Here is a 26,053-nt window from a genome sequence, read left to right as displayed (position 1 = left end):
AAAAAAAAAAAAAAAAAAAAAAAAAAAGACATGTTTTTAGAAAATTGATGGATATTTGATTGACATTGCTTGTCAATTGTGCCAACTAAAAGGTGAAGTGTGATTGTATTGATCTTTATTTATATGTTTTTCCTTTTAAGATTATCTATATGTTCAGAAATCCTAGGGATATTCTTGTGTCTGGTTATCATTTTTGGGGTAAGACAAACTTTGTGAAGAATCCAGGGTCACTGGGAACTTATTTTGAATGGTTCCTTAAAGGAAATGGTGAGTGCCTTTAATACAAATATTTGAGTTGGGTGAGGTTCAGAGACACGTTTCTAAAGACAATGTGAACTATACACTGTAGGCTGGCCTCCAACTCTCTATATAGCTAGGGATGACATTGAAGTTCTTTGTCTCCTGCACCTACCTCCTGAGTTGTAGGGCTACACACATCTAATTTCCATGTTCTGTTCATTTGATTGTGGGACTCAGTCCTTCAATTTCCTGTATTTTTATCTAACTTGACTTCATAACTAGCCATTTAGTACCTTCTGTGGTCTTCATTTCGCTCCATATGAACCCTCTACGTTCAACCAGTCTCTGGGTATCTTCATCATTTTGAACCTAACTGTGAAGTTTTCCTGTAGTCAAACAACATCACATAATAGGGAAGAGTCATAGATTGCTCCTTGACTCATGATGCTGGGAGAATTTGGAGTATCTATTCTTCTGAATATTATTGTAAATATTGCCATTTGTGGTTGTTTGAATGAGAAATGCCTCAAACAGACTCCATCATTTGAACATGTGTTTCTCAGTTGATGGCATAGTCTCAGAAGGTTTAGGAGGGACAGGTTTGCTGAGGGAAATATATTGTTGAATATTTTCTCTCTCTATTTAATGCTTGTAGTTGATGAGATAATGCATTGTTTCCTGCTACTATAGTCCTTCTTAGCACTTGTTGCTTTTTGACTCCCTTCACCCATCTTTGATTCTTATCCCTTTAGAATAATAAACCAAAAATAAGCTGTATCTTCCCTAAATTAACTTTGTTCTTGGTATTTTATCACAACAACAGAAAAGTAACAAATCCAGTTTTCTTCCTACCATACTTCTCACTGGTGGATTTGATTACTCTTTTTTTCATTGGCTTCCAGTATATTGAATAATCATCCACAATTTTATTAAAATGCTTCTTTCCAAATATTATAAATCCTATTTTCTTATTTGTTCAAATTATATTTTCATGGGCAGAGATTTTTATACTTTATTTTAAATTTTATCTTTATGGAATTTATTAGTTATATCCAATAAAGAGTTTCTTTATGACATATATGTGTGCAGGTATTTTGGTCTCAGTAATGGCTGCCTAACCTCTCTTGTCCTGTTCCTAATTTTGCTAACCACTTTTCTCTTCCCAAATGTCTCTCCTTTCTATTTTCCATGACCCAAATGTACTCCATTCATGTTGCTAACTGGAGCACAAGGGATGATACATTTGTAGGAATATGGGTACCTCACCACTAGCTAACCTATTGAAAAACTAATTTTCCCTCCAAAAGTAATCACTAACTTCCTATAGATATTGGAAGGAGGAGCCTCATGAGCCCTCCACCCCAATTGATATTAACTGCCTATAAATCAATAGCATTTGGGAATGCACTCTCTCCCCAGGATAGAATATTGGAGAGCACAGTCCTCTGAAGTTATTGTGCATTAATTCCAGTGAATATAAGTATGCTATATCCATGTTATTTCTAGAAGACAATTTTTCACATCATTCTACCACATCTTTTAGCTCTTACCTCATTTCTATACCATCTCCTTTACTGTTTCATAAACCTTCATGGAAGTATAGATGTCTTGTTTATGTTGAGTCCTAAGAACGAATTTATTCTCAGCACTTTTACTAGTTTTGAGACTCTGAAATTACTACTGCCCACTACAGGAAATCTCTTCTTTGACTATGTTGTCAGTAGTAATATATTAGCATAAAAATAGCTATTTAGTAGACAATTTGATTTGTTGACCATATCTATTTAGCATGACAATAGCAATAGCTTCAGTAAAATACTTATTCCCTTCCAAGCATGGAGTTTGATTTTGTTGATTGCACTAGATATGAAGTTTTCTTAGTACAAATCAGAAAATGTTATGTCACCCCATAACACAATGGCTACTATTGAACCAAATTTGTAAGGCTGGTTGAAGTATAAATCACAGTGTTTACAGCTGAGTAAGACTGTGGATGACAATACCACACCAGCAGCCTACAAAACATTTCTGGTATTATGAGGTCTATTCAGCAGGAAGATGCTTTCCAGTCCACTCCTTGATTACTTTCTTTATATCTTATATATATAGCTATGAAGTTGCCTTCAACAATAGGGTATTACCAACTAGTTTCTGTAGGCAATTGAATACAGTGACAATTCCTTATATTATTTGATCTCAGATCTTTTCTGTATTTGTTCCTATTGTTTATTTTATTTATTTATTTATTTTTCTTATTTATTTATTATTTATTTTTTGAGACAGGGTTTCTCTGTATAGCCCTGGCTGTCTTTGAACTCACTCTGTAGACCTAGCTGGCCTCTCCCTATTTGTTCCTTATGCAGGCAAGAACTCCTAGGGAGATATCCCAGCATTAACAATATAGATTTTATTTAATCTGATAAGTTCTGGAAGCAGTATTGTCTACCAATTCAAAGATATTTGACTTAAACAAATATATAATATAATATGATATATGAAATATATTTAATAAATCTATAATCTATAATATATAAGATATATAATATACATATTATATATGTTATATTTCATATTACATTGAGTATATACTGTATCATTTATAGTATATCTTATATATTAATATATTCATATATAGAATAATGCACATAAATACATTATTCATTTTATGCATTAATATTTACAATTAATATATGATATATATATTATATATACTTATAAACTAGTGCATTTCCATATGACATTTTGATATATTCTTGGTTTTGCTTAATGCTGTTTATTATCTCCTCACTATAGCTCTACATAAACCTCCTCACTCTCATAGATTCTCCCTTCACTTTCATACTATAGTTATTCTGAAACTCCTCTTTCCTTGAGTTTTTTTTTTCTTGTTCCATTCTAATGGACCCTTTCTAATTTCCTGTCCATTATGTGGACTTCAAGTAAAATACTAAGAATTTGATTAGTATATTTATATGAGAGAGAACATGCACTATTCACTTATCTGTGCTTGGGTTTCTGATTAAGTGTAATTTTTAATTTCTCATAATTTAATTTTTACAACTGAATGACATTTCATTGTGTATCCATATATCACAATTTCATCATCTATTATGCATTTGATGGCCATCTAGGCTAAATCTATTTCCTAGTTATTGTGAATAGAGCTACAGTGATTACAGATCTTCAAATACCTATGTAGTAGTATTTACCTAAGTATATAGTAGTATTAACTTCAGGACATAGTAATGTATACTTAAGTAGTTTGAATATATACCTAAGATTCTATAGCTAGGCCATATGGAAGTTCTGTTTTCCAATTTTTGATTAAATTCCACAATGATTTAAATAATGTGTAATGTCAGGTTCCACAAGAGTTTCTCATCCTTCATGTTTTTCAAATTTGAAATAAGTAAATTTAATTATAAAAATCTTGTAAATAAACAAAACAAGATATATGAAATTTAATGAGATGAAAAGTTTATACCACTTAATGAATTTACATACAGTTAGAATTGGTACTCAAAAGAGAATCTGTGAAGCTTCTCATTAAATGTTATAGTTTTACTATCACTTGTGTAATACTGAGTTATCCACAGGAAAAACAAAAATCTATGACAGAGTTTGAACTAAAAAATACCCATCCCCTTATATTCTCTTTCAATACTTCAAACACTTTTTTTCTTGACAATGCCATTTTGACTGGGGTAGGTTTTTATTTCTATTTCCTTGATGGATAATGTTTTGGAAATTTTTAAAAATGTATATGAGGTATTTGCCTTTTAACACTTTTGAGTTCCATAGTCTAGATTTTACTCCAGTTGTTTGTTTCTCAAAGGTTAGATTTTAAATTCATCTTGGATACTATGGTGGTCATTGTTTGGGAACATACAGCTACCAAAAAGTTTTTTCTCATTCTGGAGGCTGCACTTTTACATTCTTTCAGTGGACATAAGACTTTTAACTTCATGAAGTCCAACTTGGTATTGGCCTCATTTTTAGAATGAAATAAATCTCTTGCAGGAAGTTTTTACCTTACCTCTTCTGTCTCAAAGTGAACATCCTCCTCTTCTAGAAGTTTCAGTTTCAGGTCTTCTTTTGTGTTTCTTTATATACCAGGGAATCATTTGAATTAGTGTGTTTGTGTGTGTGTGTGTTTGTGTGTATGCTTATAAGGGAAATCTCTATTAAACACACACACATGATTAGGTTGATTCTGAGGTATTTTCTTGAAGTAAGTGGGAAAGATTTATTTGTATGATTTGTTTCTCATTTTTTCAACCACTATTAGACAGGGAAACTATTGATGTTTGTATGTTAATTTTTTATCTTGTAGCTTTGATAAAATCTTATTATACACATGCTGCCAGAACAACCAGCCCCCTCCATGTGCAGTCCTTGGTTGGTGGTTGAGACCCTGGGAGCTCTGAGGGTACTAGTTAGTTCATATTGTTGTTCGTCCTAAGGGGCTTTTTGTTTTTAGATTCTACACTTCAGTGAAAAAAATTTTTAAGGTAAAGTTTAATGATTTACTGTATTTTACTGGTGCTTGTTATAAGGTCTCACTTTTCATGTTTTGCTGTATTAGTTTTGAAATGCACTTCTTTTGGTTAGTTTATCTAACATTTTGTCAATATTGTTTACATTTTGAAAGAGCCAACTCAGTTTCAATGACTTGCTATATTTGTTTTATTGTGTCTGATGTTTTCATATCAGTAATCAACATCAGTGATTTCTTTCCAGGCATGGATTTTGGTGTTTGACTTCTTCTTTTTCCAAAGCCTAAGCTGAATCATTAGCTAATATATTAAAAATATCTTGATGTATTATTGTAGGCCTTTTGAGCTTGAAACATCTCTATTAGGACTGTTTTCATTGCATCCTACAGATTAAAAGGTGTTGTATTTTCATTTGACTTTAAGGAGATTTTTTTCTTGATTTGTTCAAACACTCATTCATCATTAATTCATGGAGTTATTTACGCTCCATGAGTTTGCTTGCATTCTAGAGTTTTTCTTATTGTTTATTTCAGTCATTTCATTTTTGCCAGATAGAATTTAAGGGACTTTATTTTTCCATGTTTTTAAGACTTTGATTATGTCCTAACATATGGTCTTTCTTGGAGGAAGTTCAATGGGCTATTGAAAACAATGCATATTCTAGAGCGTTCAGATATAATGCACTATAGATATCTGTTAAATCCATTTGACTGTGAGATCATATAATTGGTTTACTTTTCTATCAGGATGACCAGGCTATTGTTGAGGCTGAGACTACTAATGATGCCTGGTGATAGCTTGTGACTGTAGATCTAGTAGTATTTTCTATGTATAAATGGGTGATCTCTGCTTGGAACTGTACAGTATTCTCTATAAATTATTCCTTCAATCAACATAAGCTGATGTTTGTTTTTTCTTACCAAATTTAATTTCAAGTCTCTTTTGTCAGATTAGAACAGTAACACCTCCTTGCTTTTTAGCTCCATTTTCCCAAATCACCTTTTTCATTCCTTTACATTTCAAATGATATGCCCCTTCCCAGTTACCCCTCCACCACTCCGCCATCCCCTGTCCACTCTCCCCCATCCCCTTTGCCTCTCTGAGGGTGCTCCTCCAACCACTCACCCTCTACCATCTCACTGCCATACCATTCCCCTATGCTAGGACATCAAGCATTCACAGGACCAAGGGCCTCCCCTCTCATAAGGCCATCCTCTGCTGCATATGCAGCTAGAGTAATGGGCCCCTCATGTGTATGTTTTGGTTGGTGGGATCCTTGATGTGCTCTCTAGGAGCTCTAGGGCTCTGGTTGGTTAATATTCTTGTTCTTCCTATGGGGTTAAAAACCCCTTCAGCTCCTTCAGTCCTTCCCCTAACTCCTCCACTGGGGTCCCCTTACTCACTCTGATGGTTGGGTGCAAGCATCTGCATATGTATTGGTCAGGCTCTGGCAGAGACTCTCCAGAGACAGCAATAACAGGCTCCTATCAGCAAGTACTTTTTGGAACCAGCAATAGTGAGTGGGTTTGATGGCTGTACATGGGATGAATCCCCAGGTGAGGCAGTTTCTGTATGGCCTTTCCTTTAGTCTCTGCTCTTCTCTTTGTCCCTGTATTTGCTTTAGACAGTAGCAATTCTGGATTAAAATTTTTGAGAAGGGTGGGTGCCCCCATCCCTCAACCAGTGGCCATGACTGACCTCCTCATATGGTCTCTACAGGTTCTTCCTTCCCTTTGCTGGTTATTTCATCTAATGTCCTCCCCATTAGATCCTGGGAGTCTTTTGCTTTTCTGGCATCTGGGACCTTCTGTTAGCTACCCCCATTACCCGTTTCCCCATTGCTATATACCTCTGTTCAATTTCCTGATGCTCTGTACATCTCTCCTGTGTACTCCCACACATGATCCTGCCCCTCCTTCTTTTCCTCACCCACTTCTCCCTTCCTCCCAAGTCCCTCCCACTCTCTATCTCCCCTCATTATTTTGTTCCCCCTTCTAAGTAGGATTGAAGCATCCACACTTCAGTCTTCCTTCTTGAGCTTCATATGGTCTGTAAGTTGTATCTTGGGTATTTTGAGTATTTTTTCTAGAATATACTTATCAGTGAGTATGTACCATGTATGTTTCTTTGTGGTTTGGTTGCCTCACTCAGAATGGTATTTTCTAGTTCTATCCATTTGCCTGTGAATTTCATGAAGTCATTGTTTTTAATAGCTGGGTAGTACTTTGTTGTGTAAATGTACCACATATTCTGTATCCATTCCTCTCTTGAGGGACATCTGGGTTGAATCCAGCTTCTGGCTATTCTAAATAAGGCTGCTATGAACATAGTGAAGCATGTGTCCTGTTATATGTTAGAAGATCTTTTGGGTATTTGACCATCAGTGGAATAGCTTGGTCCTCAGGTAGTACTATGTCCAGTTTTCTAAGGAACAACCATACTGATTTGCAGAGTAGTTGTACCAGCATGCAATCCCACCAATAATGGAGAAACGTTCTTATTTCTCCACATCCTCACTAGCTCCTGCAAGGATTTGTCTCTATATTTAACAGTTGTTTGTATCATTATTAATCACTATTTACTGCCAGGAGAAAGTTTTCTGTTAATGGTTTAGAGATGCACTAAAACATAGGTAAAGGTATAAAAGTCATTATGAATCCATTTTTGAAGTTCATTCACAGAGCTCATTCATAGAATAAATAGGTCTTAGATATGAGAACTACTATCTTTCTGGAGTTATGGGAATTGAGGGGAGTACTTGGCTCTGACATTGCAAACTCTCAGAAAGATGTTTCTACATGGAATCAGGGGTAAATAAGTCTATGAGGAGATGAGTTTACTAATGAAATTAATTTTATCAGCTTACTCCTCTCTGTCTCTCTCTGTCTCTCTGTCTCTCTCTCTGTAAGTGTATATGTATATGCATCAAATGTCACATTTAATGTTGTAAATAGAGACTAGTTTATTTTTTTTCATAAAGCTGTCTGCCATTTGTTAAAAAGAGAAGAAATCAAGGAAACACTTCATTCATGCTTTGTAAACAACACTTTCCTCCTCTCTGTACACAGTTCCATATGGATCATGGTTTGAACACATCTGTGGATGGTTGTCCATGAGAGAAGAGAAAAACTTCCTCTCATTATGCTATGATGACTTGAACAAGGTAATCATCTTTCTTACACAATGACACAGCTTCTTAGAAACTCACTTCATGTAGCACTCCACATTTTTCAATGTCCTCATTCTATCTACTGTGTCAGTGTTAGTCTTAGAACAGTCACTAAATGGCAAAGTACAATTATGCCCTTTGATCTTTATTTACTTGTATCAGTCATTTCATCCCCAGACTCTTGTCCATCATCTATTTCTTCCTTCTTTCTTTTTTAAACTTTAACCTAGAGGTAGAGGTACAGTTGGGTAACTCACACTTGCACCACAGGTTTTAATAATTCTGAGACTGTAACACATATACTACATCTAATAATAAAGTGGCTAGCGGGGAATATATAAAGCAGTGTCATTCCACTGTTGTACTCATCTCCGTGCCATCTCAATTTGACCGTTGAGAAAAGGGACAAAAATATGAAAACCATCAGAGAATCCTTTGAAAACACAATTGTTTGAGTGACATTCACAGGACTGAACAATAATCACATCTGGCCAAGCATTTCAATAGTGAAGGCAGTCAGGGAGGATTGTGTCCTTTGTTCTGTAGTACTTGCAGCTAAGCAAGGTGGGTTAGGATACATACATTGAAGATTTCAAAAGTCTTAGTAGAGAATATTTTACATGTGTAAACATTAAGTAAGACATATGTCTAAAAGACTGATATGCCATATATTTATCTGATAATTGAAAATTTCAAATACATTGAATACCCTACTGAAGGTTATAATTATTTTAAAAAATGAAATCAGAAAAAAAATGAAATCTGAAAAATAGTTCTTGACAAGATGTCACATGGCTCTATTCCTAGGAGTGGGGAGATGGAGACTCATATGGTGATTTAGAGATTAATCTTTGTTACAAAAGATACTGTTTCAAAAGACCAATAAAAATAATTTTAATTTGATTTATGTTATATATTTTTATTTAATTAAAGAATACTCCTTATATTGATGGACACAAAAAATAATACCAATTAAATAACCACAAATATTCTTGTTTGATCAGCAGTTCAAAAGTTTAAATGGTTGGGAAATTGTAGGTAAAAACCAACCATCATTTACATATCAGAGATAGAGATGTCAATTGTACTTTTAAGTGAAGAAGAAAAAATGCATTGAACACACACTCTGTCACAGAAAACACTTGCATCTTCTTAGAACTGTTGAAAAAATTTAATTGAGGAGAAATAGCAGACTTATAGCCACTGTTTACCTTATTAAAACAGACTTGTAATATAGAGGGTTATTGATAGCTGTTATTTATTTTTTTATTATTTTTTTATAATTTAGAACACTTTAAGTTTAAATACATTTCATAATACCCTACCATCCTAACAATTCTTCCAAGTTTTCTCCCGATCCTAAACAACCTAATTTCAAGTTCTTCTCAAGAAACAAAGAAAAACTCAATAAAACACAAACCACCAAATCAAGAAAACAAAACAAGCAATACCCCAAAAGAAATGAATCCCACAAACCTGTAACCAAATAAAATGTGAACACACAAACACACACACACACACACGCATATACACACATATACACACGAACAATACAAAAGCAAGCAAGCAAACAAAAATGTGGAATATAATATGTTTGTCAGCTACTCTTTAATACAAATACTGCCCTGGAGTGGTAGATGTACCCAGTGTCACTCTATTGATGAAAACTGATTTTCTCTCTACCTCTCTCTGTCTCTGTCTCTGTCTCTGTCTCTGTCTCTGTCTCTGTCTCTGTCTCTCTCTCTCTCTCTCTCTCTGTCTTCATCTATATAGAACTGTTCTGGTGTTATCCTTTACCTAAGTGCCTAGACTTTCATTCATTCATTTAATCATTTTTAATATAATCAAATAAAATAAAATAAAACAAAACAGAAGTATCATTACAAACTTGGACAAGATATATCAGTAGAAGAAAAGGAGACCAAGAGAAGGCACACAAGTCAGAGACCCACATGTTTGAACATTCAGAAATGCCATAAACACACTAAACTGGAAGTCATATATACATACATAGACACACATACATACACATAATTATGTATATGTACATGTGTATATGTACATATATGTGTGATATAGATATTGATGATATAGAAATAGATACAGATACAGATACAAATACAGAAACATAGAGCACTAGTGAAATTGGTGTTGCGCACTGCACGTGGTGATCTAGTCCTGTGGATATTTAAGATATTTAAGAGTTTTCTCACAATGATATGGAAGGCTCTGTTTTCTTAGTGTCCTCACTCTACTCTGGCTCTTTCATTCTCTCTGCCTTTTATTCTGAAGAGTTACCTGAACTCTACATGGAAATATTTGATGGAGATATCCCATTTAGGGCTGATTCTTACAAGGTCTCTCATTCTGTGTATTGTATAGCCAGGAGTCTATTTGTTTCCAAGTGCTGAGGGTGAAAGTTTCTCTGATGGTAGGTAAACATATCACTAATCTCTGTATAGTATAATATCTTTTGAGTATTTGTCACTAAGTTTTTAGACCAGTTTTGATTTGTTTCATCCTAAGTCTATAGGCTATCTAGTGTCTGGCTACCCAAACAGTGTTAGGTCTAGGTTTCATGTTGTACAGTAAGACTTAAGACAAATGAGTTATTGGTGAGTTACTACTACAAGTTTGGTACCACCATTATACTAGCATGTTTTTCAGGTATGACATCATTGTAGACCAGATGATTTATGGCTGGCTTTTTTTTTAAATAACATGCACAGTATCTTCCTGTAACAGTCATGCTTGAATGTAAAGTGTGATAGTGGTATTTTGGCACCATCCCAAATCTCCTTCATCAATGAGTTCTGTAGGTATTGTCTGTAGCAATGGGGCCTTGTTCACAGTTTGTGGAGAGTATCATACAAACTTTTCAACAGCCTGTGTTGCTTAGGGGTTTCCATGTAAGTTTTTGGGCCAAGAACTTAATTGAATATATCTCAGTGCCAGTACTTGAAGTTTCCTTTAGGGCCAAGAGATGGCCATTTTGGACAGCATCTCGCCATTATTTGACAATATTATTCAAGTGGCCTTGATATATATTTTAGAATTATTCTACATTAGTAGGTCTCCATACTATCCATCAAATATCCTTTAATTTTAGCTGTCTCTTCCTGTATTTCCTCCCTCTATTCCTTTCCCTTTTACCTTCCCCATGTGATCCTCACTTTTCAGCCCTTGCCTATTCATCCATTATTTGTTCTCCATGTTTTTTATGATGATGATGATGATGATGATGATGATGATGATGATGATAATGATGATGATGTGTTGAGGGAAAATACTTTTCTGCAATCTATTTGGTGCTCTGTATGCTTCTTGTACTTTGATAGGTAGTTCCTTATTTATGTTAGAGAATTTTTCTTCTATGATTTTGTTAAAAATATTTTCTGTGCATTTCACATGGGTAGTTCTTCTTTCTCTATTTCTCTTATTCATAGAAATGTCCAAGATTTCCTATATGTTTTGTGACAGTTTTTAAATTTAACATTTTCTTTGACCACTGTATCCAATTGTTCTATGTTGTATTCAATGGCTGAGAGTCAGCCTTCCAACTATTGTATTTTGTTTGGGATCTCACCTCTCCAGATCTTGTTCAAGGTTCAAAATTTACATTTGCATATTTTCTTCAGCTTGAGTTTCCTTTATTGATTCCATTTCCAATTTCATGTCTTGAATGGTTTTGCTCATTTGTGTCTTCTGTGTTTTTTTTTTAAGTTTTAATGGGATTTATTAACTTCCTCTTTAAGGACCTCAATCATTCCCATATAGACTGTTTTACAGTATTTTTCTTGTTCCTAAGCTGTGTTGGGATACTCACAACATGTTGTAGTATGGTAACAAGTCTGTAGTGAAAGCATATTTTCCTGGCTGCTATTAATTATGTTTTATGCTGGCATCTATCCATTTGGGATTTGTAAGATTATACATCTCAGTCCTGATATCTGCTACTGCCTGTTTGGGCAGAAGTTTTCTTAGTTTTTGTTGTCCTATCTGGTTCTTAGGAGAGTGTGGTGAGTGTGTGTTGCCTGGTGGAAAATTGTTCTGGAATCCTGATATATGTAGTCACTGGAGAGTTTCAAGTAAAATACATTCTGAGTATCAAGGTATGACAGGAAAGGAGATGAACTAGGAAGGGAGGAGAAGGAGGTCCATAAGAGATATCAAAGCTGGATGTTCCACCAGGATTTGCTTAGTCACTGGAAAATGGAGAAAGTAAGAGAGGAAAAACCTCAATGAAGCTTTCACATAAATGTTTGGATGAGATATATATCAAAATTCTTGGCTAGTGGACTTGGGAGAATGAAGGGAGAAGTGAATATCTGCAGTTTGCCTATGTGCTTTCCTGATCAGAGTGGCCTGTGGATTCTCAGAATGTGAAGCGTCAGATAAAGCAAGGAGTAAGGGGAAGGAATTTTGGAGGTTATAGTACCTGTGATCTACTGGACATGGGAGAATTTAAGAAGAGGGTACAGCTGGTGTTCTGCACAGAGCTGGGGATGAGACTGGGGACTGGACTTATAAGAACAAATATAGAGGTGATGATTTGTTTTAGCCTATCAGCTTCCATGAGTGGGTTGGCATGTCGGTTCCCAGGGAGTACTTGAAGGAGTTGTAGGTTATGACCAATCACTGAGTAGAGTGAGGAAAGTTATGATGAAAAGATCTGTGAGACAGAGTATATGGGAGTGGCTGCTTCAGGTGTGCTGCTGTGGAGCTGGTATAAAGCTGCCTGGGCGATTGGACAAATAGGAATGGAGGGAGAAGTAAAGATCCATTGCTATCCTCCCAATTTCCTGGCCAGAGCAGTCTGTGGATTTTTAAGGAGGACCTATTGGAGATGGGGGTTTGGATAATATAATGAGTTGGAGAAGCAAGGTAAGAAAGAACATGTGGGAATCCCAAAAATTTGAGGGGGGCTGCCATAGATTATTTGAGTCAGAACTGGGAGATTAGATCCTTAGGGACAGAGGTAAATTCAGGAAAAGATCTCAGGTAGAGCTGGATCCCAGAGAATGGGAGCTGATGCAAAGGCCATGAAGAGGTACAGCTTATTAGCTTGTCTCACAAGGACTGTTCAGCCTCTTTTCTTATAGAACCAAGGACTCCTAAAACATGGATGGTGCCACCCATCAGGGGCTGCGCCCTCCTCCAAGGATCACTAATTAACTTAATGTTTTACAGATTGATCTTGTGGAGACCTAACAAACTGATGCTTTTTCCACTCTAATGAGTCTATTCAAATTGACACATAAAATAAGGAAGTATGTGCCTTTGCTTATTGTAATATATTTTATTTTTTCATTATGAAATACATTTTTTCGAGGAAACTTAATTACCTAGCTGAGTCTGCTGCAAGTTAGTCCAGTTTCTAATAAGTCTCATTTCCATCCACTTCATACACTTTTTCATTGGTTGTCATGGTTGCTTACTTTCCCATGAAATATTAATCAAATTTTTGTAAAATATGTAATAAAAGCTTTGAACTAATGATGCCTCTATTGATCCAGTAGAAGGGATAGTATTCAAATAAAAATATACATTATTCCAAGATTCCACCTTCTTATGACTATATTCTATAATCAAGTCACTTGTGGTAGTACACAGTTGTAGTGTCAGCACTTGTGTGTCTGACGTAGGAAGACTGTGATGTTGATGGCCATCTGAGTTACAGCATGAGATCATAGCTCAAAAGAAAACAAAGTCTCCTAGAAGTATCCCCAATTAACAACTATTAAGAACATTTTTATGAAACTTGTAATTTGATATTAATCTCAGTTACCCATAGGAAGAAATATCATTTGGTATAAGCATTAACCTTTGTCAAGTTCTTTATGCACATTGCCTTTATTCATATTGATAACTGTTTAGAAGAATTTCTATGAGTTTTCTTAAACATCTCACTCAAGGTAGGTTATGACAGCACTTAGGTAGCAAAGCCAGATACATTGATCTAATCATCAACTTAAATGTTGGTAGAAGAAATAGATGTTTTTAGGTTAAATGAAATAAAGAATGTTTCAAAACATTCTCTTAAGAATATCTGTATATAACTATTATAGAAAATAAACTCTGTAAAAGAAATGTAACTGATCATGATAGACAAGTGATGGAAGCCTCTTTAAACTTCTTAAAGATGAATAACATATGGTCTAATTAAGAGTAACTTGAAAAAAGCAACATAAATATATATTTATTAACTATAAGAAACCTATGAGGCTTTATAAAATCGGTTTGCATTGAGCAAAATCAAGGCATTATCTTTATGTAATTTAAATGTAAATTATTTAGTAGGTGCAAGGCTAATACTGACCTAGAACAAATGGAAGGTCTGGCAGAATACCACGAGTTTGAGGACAACCAGGGCCACACAGAGAAACCCTGTCTTTAAGTAGTAAGTCACTAGATGGGCTCTCAGTAAAGGAAAACCAAGCTTACTTGCTACAATGAAAATACGATGTGGACACGTGTTATCATTTATAGCTTAAACCTAGTCTTTAGTAATAGATGAGACAATTAAATCAGAGTTCAAAATATTAAAAATTAATGATTAATGAATAAATACCTATAAAACTAGTTAGAGGCCAAATGTGGTCTGATAAATTGAGAAAAAAAGAATTTAGAAATGAAGTTTTAGCTTTATTGTTTTGTATCAAATTCTAAATTTCTCATGTCATTAGTAAATTAGAAATCAATTCGACTTAGTCTTTTAAGCTTGAGCAGGTTTTTTGCTCACCCTTTTACCTTATTATAGAGTTTTATCTCTATGGAGTTGTCCTTTTGAGGAATTTTCATAATCTGTGGAAATAGCATAAGAATATCTCCCTACTTTGAGGCCATTAGAAATATTATAGCATAGCTTGTCTGTGACTAGAAAACCGAAACGAGCAGCTGATAATCACTAGCTTGTAATAAAAATATTTACCACTAGATGTCGCTACCCAACTGTGAAATCTAGTGTAGGCATGGATCTGCAGTCTTTCCTGGGCTTAGACTCTGGCATGCGCTCTGTTGCTGCTGCCACTAAGCCTCTTGGGAAATGTAGTTGGAGGGAGTAGGGTGTAGGAAGTTCACCAGCGGGGCTACATGCTGAGCGCCCATCACTCCTCGGTCCCTGAGAAGGTCTGAGACCGGGGACCCGTGGCCCCAACCTGGTTCTCCCCAAGCTGGGAGGCGAGTTCCCAGAGAGCAGGGCTCTGCGAGTGGGCCGACTGGGCAGGAGAAGCCCAGGGTGGGCATATACCACTCTCACTGGTGCCTCCCCCTCTGGCCTCAGCACCGGGAGAGCGCAGGCCCGGCCAGACTGTCAGAAAGCTGTAATCTCTAGAGTCCTGCCCACGCACTCTTTGTACGGAGGCCCGCAGAACCTGCCCGCCATTGCCGCCTATGACCACACAAGCCCTATCTTGCTGAACTAGAAAACGAGCAGGCAGCCATGGGCTGCCTGCAGGGTCACGCAGGCACGGAACCTGTCCTCTCGCTCTGAAGGCCTGTTTCCTAGGCTACACAAGGGGGACATGTTCTCTATCCTTGTGCTTAGGGGAAAGTGCCCGGACCATGGGCAGAGAGTGTCGCGTGCACAGGCTTGCAGACCTCCCCGGTGGGTCACTGTCAGCCTGCCAAAAAGCGACCCTTCCAGGGCTAGCTGAGAGGCATTTGGTGGGAAACCCGCCAGCAGTGTCTGCTGAGCTCTGCTCCCCCTGCGAGGGCCCAGCGTGGCCTTGAGGCTCGGGGGAGGCTCTGGCCTGCTGCCACTCCCGGGAGATGCAACCCCGCCCACGCACATGGCTGCTGCAGAGGAGGAGTCTCTCTGTGCTGGTCTATGGGATGTTACCATTGGCCCCAGGCACAAGACAGGAGAGGTGTCCTTGCCAGACCCGAGTAGCTGCAAGCCAAAGACCGGCTGCCTGTTCTCTCAGGTCCCTGATGAACAAAGAAAGCTGTACTCTCTCAGGTCCCGTCTGCTGGGGAAGGCGCTGGAAACTGCCATATTGTCAGCACCACATGTGTGTCACCCAGACAAAAGATAAGACTCCGCAATCATCTATCAAAACAAGACAGACTCACATGTAACATAAATATACATATATGAACCATATAACTACAGAGAACTATAGCCTGTCCATGGCCAGTCTCTGTCCTCATGGTGTCCCCCACAGCCCTGTAACCCAAGCTGTCATATCAGGGGAAAAGCTGCCTCCAAATCTCTGGAGTTCCACAGCCTAAATAACCCGGCTCTGAAGCCATAAACTCAGCCCTTTGGCTGACTATCTCGGCACAAATCGGCCGTCCAGTCTGGGGCCCTGGCCAATTAAAACCCAGCCCTTTGGCTGTGCATCCCGGCATGAATTTGCCGTCCGTATCTTAATATTTATATAAGAAAGCTCAGTTTAATTATACTCCAAACCAGCCCCATGTTGGGCGCCATCTATTGTTTACCAGCACCAACGTTAAAGAAAGGGTTTTTCTGGAAATAGGAGTTAGAAATAGATAGGAAGAGATAGAAGGAGAAATGAGAGAGTGGCCACAGAAATACCTACCCATGTGGAAGGGTAAAAATTAGACAGCAGACCTTACTGTTCCATCTTGAATGTAATGAATCTCCTTTGTTCCCCCAACAGGTAAAATACCTGGGGCATAAACCACTCCCCCCAAAATACGTCCATGTGATAGTCCAATCAGTGACATCCTTGTTACCCTGTGGGGGTGGAGCTTTTGAATGTAACTAGAATCTGGTTGGAGGCATGGTGAATAGCAGGAGATGGGCAGAGAGGTGTGGCTATCAGAGGCAGGTCTCAAACCTAGAGGGTTACAACTGCTCTGGAAATCAATCTGGAGGTTACTCAGAAAATTGGAAAAGGATTTATTTGAAGAATTATTAGTCAGCTATACAACTCCTGAACATATACCCAAAAGGTGTCCCATAATACCACAAATTCTCAAACTCAACTATGTTTATAATGTCCTTATTTGTGATAGCCAGAAGCTGGTAACAACCCAGATGTCCCACCAAGGAAGAATGGATACAGAACATGTGGTTCATTTACACAATATAATAGTATTTATCTCTTAAATTCGAGGACGTCATGAGTTTTAAAGGCAAATGGTTGTAACTAGAAAATATCATCCTGAGTGTGGTATCTCTTACCCAAAAGGACATGCTTGATATGTACTCACTAATAAGTGGGTAATAGCAAAAACAAACAAACAAACAAAGCACAGAATAACCCAGATACAATCCACAGAACTCAAAAATGTTATCTATCAGGCCCAAGGACCCAAATGAGGATGTTTTGATCCCACTAGGAGGGAGAAGAAATCAGAGAGTAGAGGGAGTGGGGAACAGCATGGGAGAGGGGAAAAAAAGAAAAGGGAAAAATGATCAGGTATTTGGGGGAGGGGCCAGAATTACAATACTATGTATTGTAAGTGAGCCTCTGGTGAATGGTGCTAGCTATATATAAGCTGGACATATTGAACAAGCACTGTATTCTAGTACTTTCATGAGGAAGGTAGAAGGATAAGGAACCAATATTATACTTGTCTATAAAGCCACTTGGAGAATAGTCTAGGTCATAGGACATCCTCTCCAAAAAAAAAAAAAGCAAAATGAAAAATAGTCCAATGAATAAAATTAAATGTGCACACACACACACACACACACACACACACACAAACACACATACAAACACACCAAAACAACAGTGAGATAGCTCAGCTTGAGAGTGCTTGCCATCAAGCTGGATGACCTAAATTTACGATCACACTCAAGAGCAGCATGTATAGAATGAATGCATTCGAACTAACTGCTCAACTACCTTTCATGTCCTTTATACATTTCAGGTACCAATCCCAGAGATTAAAGCCATATACTTTCAGACTTCATCTTCCCACATCAACAAATGAAATCCAGAAAATTCTACAAAAATATACATATTGGTCAAGTTGATCAAGACAATTGCTCATTGCCCATCTCTGCTGGATTGTACCCAGCATTCTTGACTCTATAGTTACTTTTGGGCATAGACATGGCAGGCTGGATAAAGTCGTTGATTACTTACTGAAAGGAAAAACAATCCAAAAACAACACCAAAAAACTAAACAGAGGATGATTAGTTTCTTGTGAAACTAAGGTAATAATCCAGTGCCATGTAGAAGAGGGGATATTAACTGTAAAAATATCTTCAAGATACAGATACAAGATACCTGTTTAGCTAAATCTGAAGGGTATTGTCTTGATCAATGGTTGATGTAAGATGGGTGAGGACAATAATATTGAAGTTATGAGCCCTAGGGAGCTGATCATGCAACATATAATTAAGAAGACTGAGGAAACCTTAAGGAGTAAGCCAAGAAGTGATCTTCCATGGTCTCTACACTTTCTTCTTGAGAAATATCTTCACTGCTTGTCTTAGTCAGTGTTTGTACACCTGCACAAAACATCATGACCAAGAAGAAAGTTTGGGCAGAAAGGGTATATTCACCTTATTCTTCTACTCTGCTGTTCATCACCAAAGGAAGTCAGGATACCAACTCACACAAGGCAGGAACTGATAAAGAGAACATGAAGGGGTGCTGCTTACTGGATTGCTTTCCCTGGCTTTCAGAGCTTGCATTCTTGTAGAGCCCAGGACTATGAGCCCAGAGATGGCACCATCCAAAATGTGCTCTCCCTCCCTTGATCACTAATTGAGAAAATGTCTTAGAACTGGTTCTCATGGAGGCATTGTCTCAAGAGAGGCTCCTTTTTCTGAAATAACTCCAGGTTGAGACATTGACACACAAAACAAGTCACTACACTGTCATATGCTTAGACTACAACCTCTGTTTAATGTAGATTAAGTAGTTCTCACTAGAAACCTATAATCTCAATTTCTCTAAAATTTTCTTAGCTCCAGAAAAAAAGATCTTTTGGAAAGGGTAAGAAAATTCTCCTCTAGAATGATAAAGCAGAGAAGGCTTGTTGTCTTGTTTCAAGTCACTGCTAGAAATCTCTGATCAGACTTCAGATGTTTTGGTATTTTTCTATTTATCTGTGGGTTTTGTCCTGCTTCAGTTCTTGTCTTGAGTTTTTGCATTGATTTCCATCCAGGATAGATTTATAAGGTATAATAAATGCCTTCCTTCATAAGCTGTTTTTGACCAGGGTGTTTATCACAGCAGTGGAAAGCAAACTTAGACATGTAATAGAGGACTATGGAATCTAATATTTACACATGGTGGCTTGTAAGGTTTGATCAATAGTTTAAAGGTCATATTACATTTGATCAATTCTGGTTTAGAAACAAAATCACATGAAAGCAATAGGCAGAGTTAGGGATGCAGCTCAGGGGTAAAAACCTTATCTAGAATCCAGGCATCTCTGAGTTACATCCCCAGAGGCATATAAATCAGATGTGCTATACACATATGTAATCTAATCTCTTTGCAGATTGAAGCAGATGGATCAGTAAGTAGTTCCAAGTCACCCTGTGTTACACATTGAGTTTGTGTTCACTCAGGGTCACATTAAAACCTGCAAAAGCAAAATATATAAAGGCAATTGTATATGCATGCACACACTCTCACACACACACATATATGTATATGTTTATATATATAAGCATATATATATAAACATATATAATATATGTTCACATGTGTGTATGCATGTGTGGTAGATAACATATGTAGTGTTTATACATGGATATGTGTGTCATATCCACACGTGTATGTACTTGAAGAATCTGTCTACATGTTTGGCTATGTGATTTCATATGTGTATGAGTGTAGCATGTACACATGTGTATGTATTTGTGTCTTCAGACATGATATCCCTTATGTCGAGGATGGAGGTAGATGTGGAACAAATTTTTCATTCTGTCTTTTAATTATTCTTTGAAAAACAGTGTTTCCTCAAGGCATCCAAAGCTCACTGTTTCTTCTAGGCTAGATTCCCCTTGAGTCCCTGTTATCAGCCTATCTCCATTCCTCTAGCACAGTTCAGAAGGTACAGGCTTTTTGAATAATTTCTGAATGTAATGTGAGTGCTGAGGTATAAAGTCAGCTTCTAATTATTCCCCAGCAAATATTTTACACATGGATTGACTCACAATTAGACAAAGCTTAATTCTTTAACTAAAATCAACAACATATGTTAATTATTTAATTAATTTGAATATTTTGAATTTTTAAAAATTATCTTATTTATTTACATTCTAAATTTTCCCCATTCCCTTTCCATAGTGCCACTGAAAATATACTCCCCCACCACCCAACCACTCCCACTAACCCACACACTAAATGCAACCTCCTATTTCCCAGGGCATCCTCTCCACTAGGGCATCAAATCTGTACAGGATTTGGCCCATGGACTCCCACTGAGGGCAGACAAGGCCTTCTTCTCTTACATATGTGCTGGAGGCCACAGACCATGTATTATTTGATTGGTGGCTTAGCCTCTGAAAGCACCGAGGAGACCAGGTTAGTTGACATTTTTGGACTTCCTATGGGGTTGCCACCCTCTTCAGCTCCTTCAATCCTTCCCTTAACTCTTCCTTAGGGGTTCTAAACCTCAGTCCAGTGATTGGTTCTAAATAGCTGCTTCTGTCTGAGTTAGTTCCTAGTAGAGCCTCTCAGAGGACAACCATGCTATGCTCCTGACTGCAAGCATAACATGGCATCAGTAATAGTGTCTGGGTTTGGTGCCCACATGTGGAATGAATTCCAGTTTTGGATGATCACTGATGTCCTTTCTTCCAGTTTCTGCTCCAGTTTTTGTTCCTGCATGTCTTGTAGACAGGAACAATTCTGGATCAAAAATTTTGAAAGTGGAACAGTCACACCATCTCTCAAATATAGGTCCTGTCTATCTACTGGAGGTAGTCTCTTCAGGTTCATTTTCCTTACTGTTGGGTAGTTGTGCTAAAGTCATCAACAGTAAGTACAGGGAGCCTTTCACATGTCAGATCTGTGGGACATTATGGAGGTTCATCCATGCCCCTTCCCAAACAGCTGCATGAAAATTCACTGTCCTGCCCTCAGGACTTACCTTCTGTCTACCCCCATGTCTGATCATGCCTCCCTTCCCCCTCCTATTTCCCTCGCCCACTCACATTCCTTCCTTCCTTTGCCTCTCATGATTATTTTGCTTCTTTTTCTAAGTGGAATTAAGGCTTCCTTCTTGTTAAACTTCTTATAGTCGTGGGATGTATTATGGGTATTCTGTTCATTTTGACTAATAGCCAATTGTATATGAGTACATACTATACATGTCCTTTTGGGCCTTGGTTAATACACTCAAAATGGTATTTTCTAATGCCATCTGTTTGTTCACAAAATTCATGATGTTCTTTTCTTTGTAGCAGAATAATATTTCATTTTGTAAATAAACCACATTTTCTGTATCCATTGCTATGCAGAAGGGTATCTTGTGTTGTTTTCAACTTCTCCCTATTATGGATACAGGTAATATGAACATAGTGGAACACATGCCCTAGTGGTATGGTTAGACATATTTTTGGTATATGTCTGGGAACATTACAACTGGGTTTTCAGATAGAAGTATTTACAGTTTTCTGAGGAACTGCCAGATTGATTTCCAGAGTAGTTCTACCAGTTTGTAATCCCATGAGCAATACAGGAGTGTTCCTCTTTCTCCTTATCCTTGCAGGTATGTATTGTCAATTGGTTTTCAATTTTAGGCATTCTAATTGGTATAATGTAGAATAACAAGGTGATTTTGATTTGCATTTTTCTGATGACTAAGAATGTTGATCATTTCTTCAAGTGCATTTAGGCCATTCAAAATTCCTCTGTTGGTAATTCTGTTTAGCTCTTTACCCCATTTTGAATTGGGTTATTTGGTTTTTGAGTCTAACTTCTTGAGTTCTTTATATATTTTGGATATTAGACCTCTATCAGGTTTAGTGAAACTCTTTTTACAATCTGTAGTTTGCCATTTAGTCCTATTGGCAGTGTCCTTTGACTTACAGAAGGCAATATCATGAGGCCACATTTGTTGATTGTTGATCTTAGAGTCTAAGCCATTAGTGTTCCATTCAGGAAAATTTCCCCTGTGCCAATGTAATCAAGGCTAGTTCCCACTATCTATTCCATTATATTCAGTGATCCTGGTTTTATATTGAGTTTCTTGATCCACTTAGACTTGAGGTTTGTGCAAGGTGATAAAAATTTAACAATTTGAATTCTATTTGCTGACTTCCATTTATACCAGCACCAATTGTTGAAGATAATTACGTTTTTCTTTGTCAAGGATCACATATTCATAGATGTGTGTTGTAATTTCTGATTCTTTTTTTGTTAGACATTTTCTTTATTTATATTTCAAATGTTTTCCCCTTTCTTGGTTTCCCCTCCAAAAAAAAATAACTCTAATCCCTCCCCTTTCCTCCTGCTCACCAACCCACCATCTCCTACTTCCTGGCCCTGGCATTCCCCTACACTAAGGCATAAAGCCTTCTTTAATTCGAGTCCACTGATTGACCTTTCATTTTCTGTACCAATACCATACAATTTTTATCACAGTTGCTCTGTACTACAGCTTGAGATTTAGTATTGTGATTCCCCCAGAAGTTCTTTTATTGTTGAGAATTGTTTTCTCTATTCTGGGGTTGTTTTAGTTTTATATAAGTAGTTGAACACTGTTCTTCCCATGTCTGCGAAGAATTATGCTGGAATTTTGATGGGGATTACATTGAATATGTAGAGTGATTTTTGTAAAATGGCCATTTTTACTACATTAACCATACCAACCCATAAGCCTGTGGAATCATTCCATTTCCTGAGGTCTTCTTTGATTTTTTTTCTTTGTGTACTTCAGATACTTGTTATATATGTATCTATATATCTATATCTATATCTATATCTATATCTATCTATCTATCTATCTATCTATCTATCTATCTATCTATCTATATATATATATATATGTTTGGTTAGAGTTACACCAAGATATTTCATATTAATTATGCTTATTATGATGTTGTTTCCCTCATTTATTTTTCATCCCATTTATCATTTGTATAAGGGAAGGCTACTGGTCTGTTTGCATTAATTTTATATCTAGCCACTTTGCTGAAGTTGTTTTTTTTAGGGTTGCTTATATATACTATCACATAATCTGTAAATAGTGATATCTTGACTTCTTCCTTTCCTGTTTGTATCTTCTTGAAATCCTTTTCTAATTTCTCTAGCTAGAACATCAAGTACTATATTGAATAGATAGGGAGAGAGTGGGTAGCTTTGTCTTGTCCCAGATTTTAGTGAGTATGCTTTAATTTCTTTCTATTTAACAAGATGTTGGCTGTTTGTTTCCTGTATATTGCCTTAATTATGTTTATGTATGTGTCTTGAATATCTGGTCTCTTCAACACTTTTAACATGAAGGGGTATTGTATTTTATCAAAAGCTTTTTCAGCATCTCATGTGAAAAAATTGTGATTCCTTTTCTTTTAGTTTGTTTATATAGGTGACTACATTGACAGATTTTCATATATTGAACCATCTGTACAACTGTGGGATGAAATCTACTTGATAGTGTTAAATGGTGTTTTTAATTGTGTTCTTTGATTCAGTTTGTGAGAATTTTTTGGTTATTTTTGCATCAATATTCATAAATGAAATTGACCCCTGATGCTACTAAGGATGATGATCATATATGTGGCTAAGTTAAGGTCTCTAGGCTGTACTGCCACTCTTGGAGATCAGCAATGTGTGCTGATGTTGTTGACTATGTCAATGACCAAGGTCTCCATTGTCACAAAAATATTTATTAGTAAATGATCTATATTCCTACTGAATGTAATGTACAAAATTTATTTTTGCCATGGTATTCATGACTACTGATTCAGAGTTGAGAAAGAGGGACACAGAATGCTTTATTGACAACTTGTACTTCCCAAATAGTATTCTAGATAGAAATTAAACACTCTGAATTCTTAAACATTTTGATAAGAATGCTGAAATGTATCTATCTAGAACTCCTTTCTTTTGGTTGGGGATTGGGTGATTAAAGATTCAGGTTTCTTTATGTGGTTGGAGTTTTATCATAGTCCATTGAGTATATAAGAAACCTGCTTTTGGCCTTTCTGTCTGGGCTGGGGTCCAGAGCAGAACTTGGGCACAAGCTCTGCAGCCAGTCCCAGAACACCCAGAAGCTCCTCTCCCAGGCACTCTGACACACCCAGGATCAGAGGTGAGCAGGAACCAACATCTGTCCCAAAACTGGGAGTAACTGGGACCAGCAGAACCAGGCACACAGGAACTCCCCCAGCCCAGTTACATGGGTTCCTCCAGTCTGTCTGGGCTGGGATTCAGAGCAGACATTGGGCACAAGCTCTGCAGCCAGTCCCATAACACCCAGAGGAAGATCCACTCTCAGGGGCTCTGACACACCCAGGATCAGAGGTGAGCAGGAACCAACATCTGTCCCAACACTGGGAGTAACTGGGACCATCCGGACCAGGCACACAGGAACTCCACCAGCCCAGTGACTCTGGTTCCTTCTGGTCTGTCTGGGTTAGTGTTCTGAACAGACCTTGGGCACAAGTCCTGCAGCCAGTCCCACAACACACAAAGAAAGCCATACTCCCAGGTGATCTAACAATCCCAGGATCCCAGGATCCCAGAATCACAGGACCACAGAGACAGCTTGACTCTGAGGAGTAATGACACAACCAGGATCACAGGAAGGACAGACTCCACTCAGATTTAGCAAGGGCATGTAGCACTAGAGTTAACCAGATGGTGGGGGGCAAGCATAAGAAAATAAACAACATAAACCAAGGTCACTTGCCATCATCAGAACCCAATTCTCCCACCAGAGCAAGTCCTGGACACACCATCACACAGGAAAAGCAAGATTCAAATCTAAAATCACTTATCAGGATGATGATACAGGACCTTAAGAAAGACATAAATAGCACCCTCAAAGAAATACAGGAGAACACAGGTAAAGAGCTAGAAGCTCTTAAAGAGGAAACACAAAAATCCCTTAAAGAAATATAGGAAAACACAATCAAACAGGTGGAGAGAATGAGCAAAACCATCCAGAATCTAGAAATGGAAATAGAAAGAATAAAGAAATTGGAAAGAGAGACAACCCTGGAGATACAAAACCTAGGAAAGAAATCAGGAGCCATAGATGCAAACATCACCAACAGAATGCACGAGATAGAAGAGAGAATCTCAGGGACACAAGACATCTTAGAAAACATTGACACAACAGTCAAAGAAAATGCAAAAAGCAAAAAGCTCCTAACCCAAAACATTCAGAAAATCCAGGACAAAATGAGAAGACCAAACCTAAGGATAATAAGTATAGAAGAGAGTGAAGACTCCTAATGTAATGGGCCAGGAAATATCTTCAACAAAATTATAGAAGAAAACTTCCCTAACCTAAAGAAAGAGATGCCCATGAACATACAAGAAGCCTACAGAACTACAAATAGACTGGACCAGAAAAGAAATTCCTCCTGTCACAAAATAATCAAAACACAAAATGCACTAAACAAAGAAAGAATTTTAAAAGCAGTAAGGGAAAAAAAGGCATGTAACATACAAAGACAGGCCTATCAGAATCACAGCAGATTTCTCACCAGAGACTATGAAAGCTAGAAGATCCTGGGCAGATGTCATACAGACCCTACAAGAACACAAATGCCAGCCCAGAGTATTATACCCAGCAAAACTCTCAATTACCATAGATGGAGAAAACAAGACATTCCATGACAAAACAAAATTTGCACAATATCCTTCCACAAATCCAGCCCTACAAAGGATAATAGATGGAAAACATCAACATTAGGAGCAAAACTATACAAACCTAATTCCAACTCTTTTTTTTATTTTTATTTTTTATTAAATGTTTTCTTTATTTACATGTAAATTTCTCCATTCCCAGTTTCCCCTCCAAAAAACAAACAAACAAACGAAAACAACAAACACAAACCCCTGTTGCCTCCCACTTCCCCATGCCTGCGACACCGCCCTCTCCCACTTTCTGGCCCTCACATTCCCCTACACTGGGGCACAGAACCTTCACAGGGCTGAGGTCCTCTCCTCGTATTGATGACCGAATTTGCAATCCTCTACTATACACGTGCTGCCTGAACAATCAGACTCCTCCATGTGCAGTCTTTGG

At 37.4% G+C, this 26,053-nt stretch overlaps 1 pseudogene; it reads left to right on the top strand.

Annotated features, from left to right (window-relative positions):
• LOC116100280 overlaps positions 1-26,053 on the top strand; it is a 90,672-nt pseudogene that overhangs the window by 5,630 nt on the left and 58,989 nt on the right.

This window comes from Mastomys coucha, unplaced genomic scaffold, assembly GCF_008632895.1.
Source record: "Mastomys coucha isolate ucsf_1 unplaced genomic scaffold, UCSF_Mcou_1 pScaffold21, whole genome shotgun sequence".
NCBI lineage: Eukaryota > Metazoa > Chordata > Mammalia > Rodentia > Muridae > Mastomys > Mastomys coucha.
Note: the sequence above shows the minus strand (reverse complement) of the source record. Positions and strands in the feature narration are given on the sequence as shown.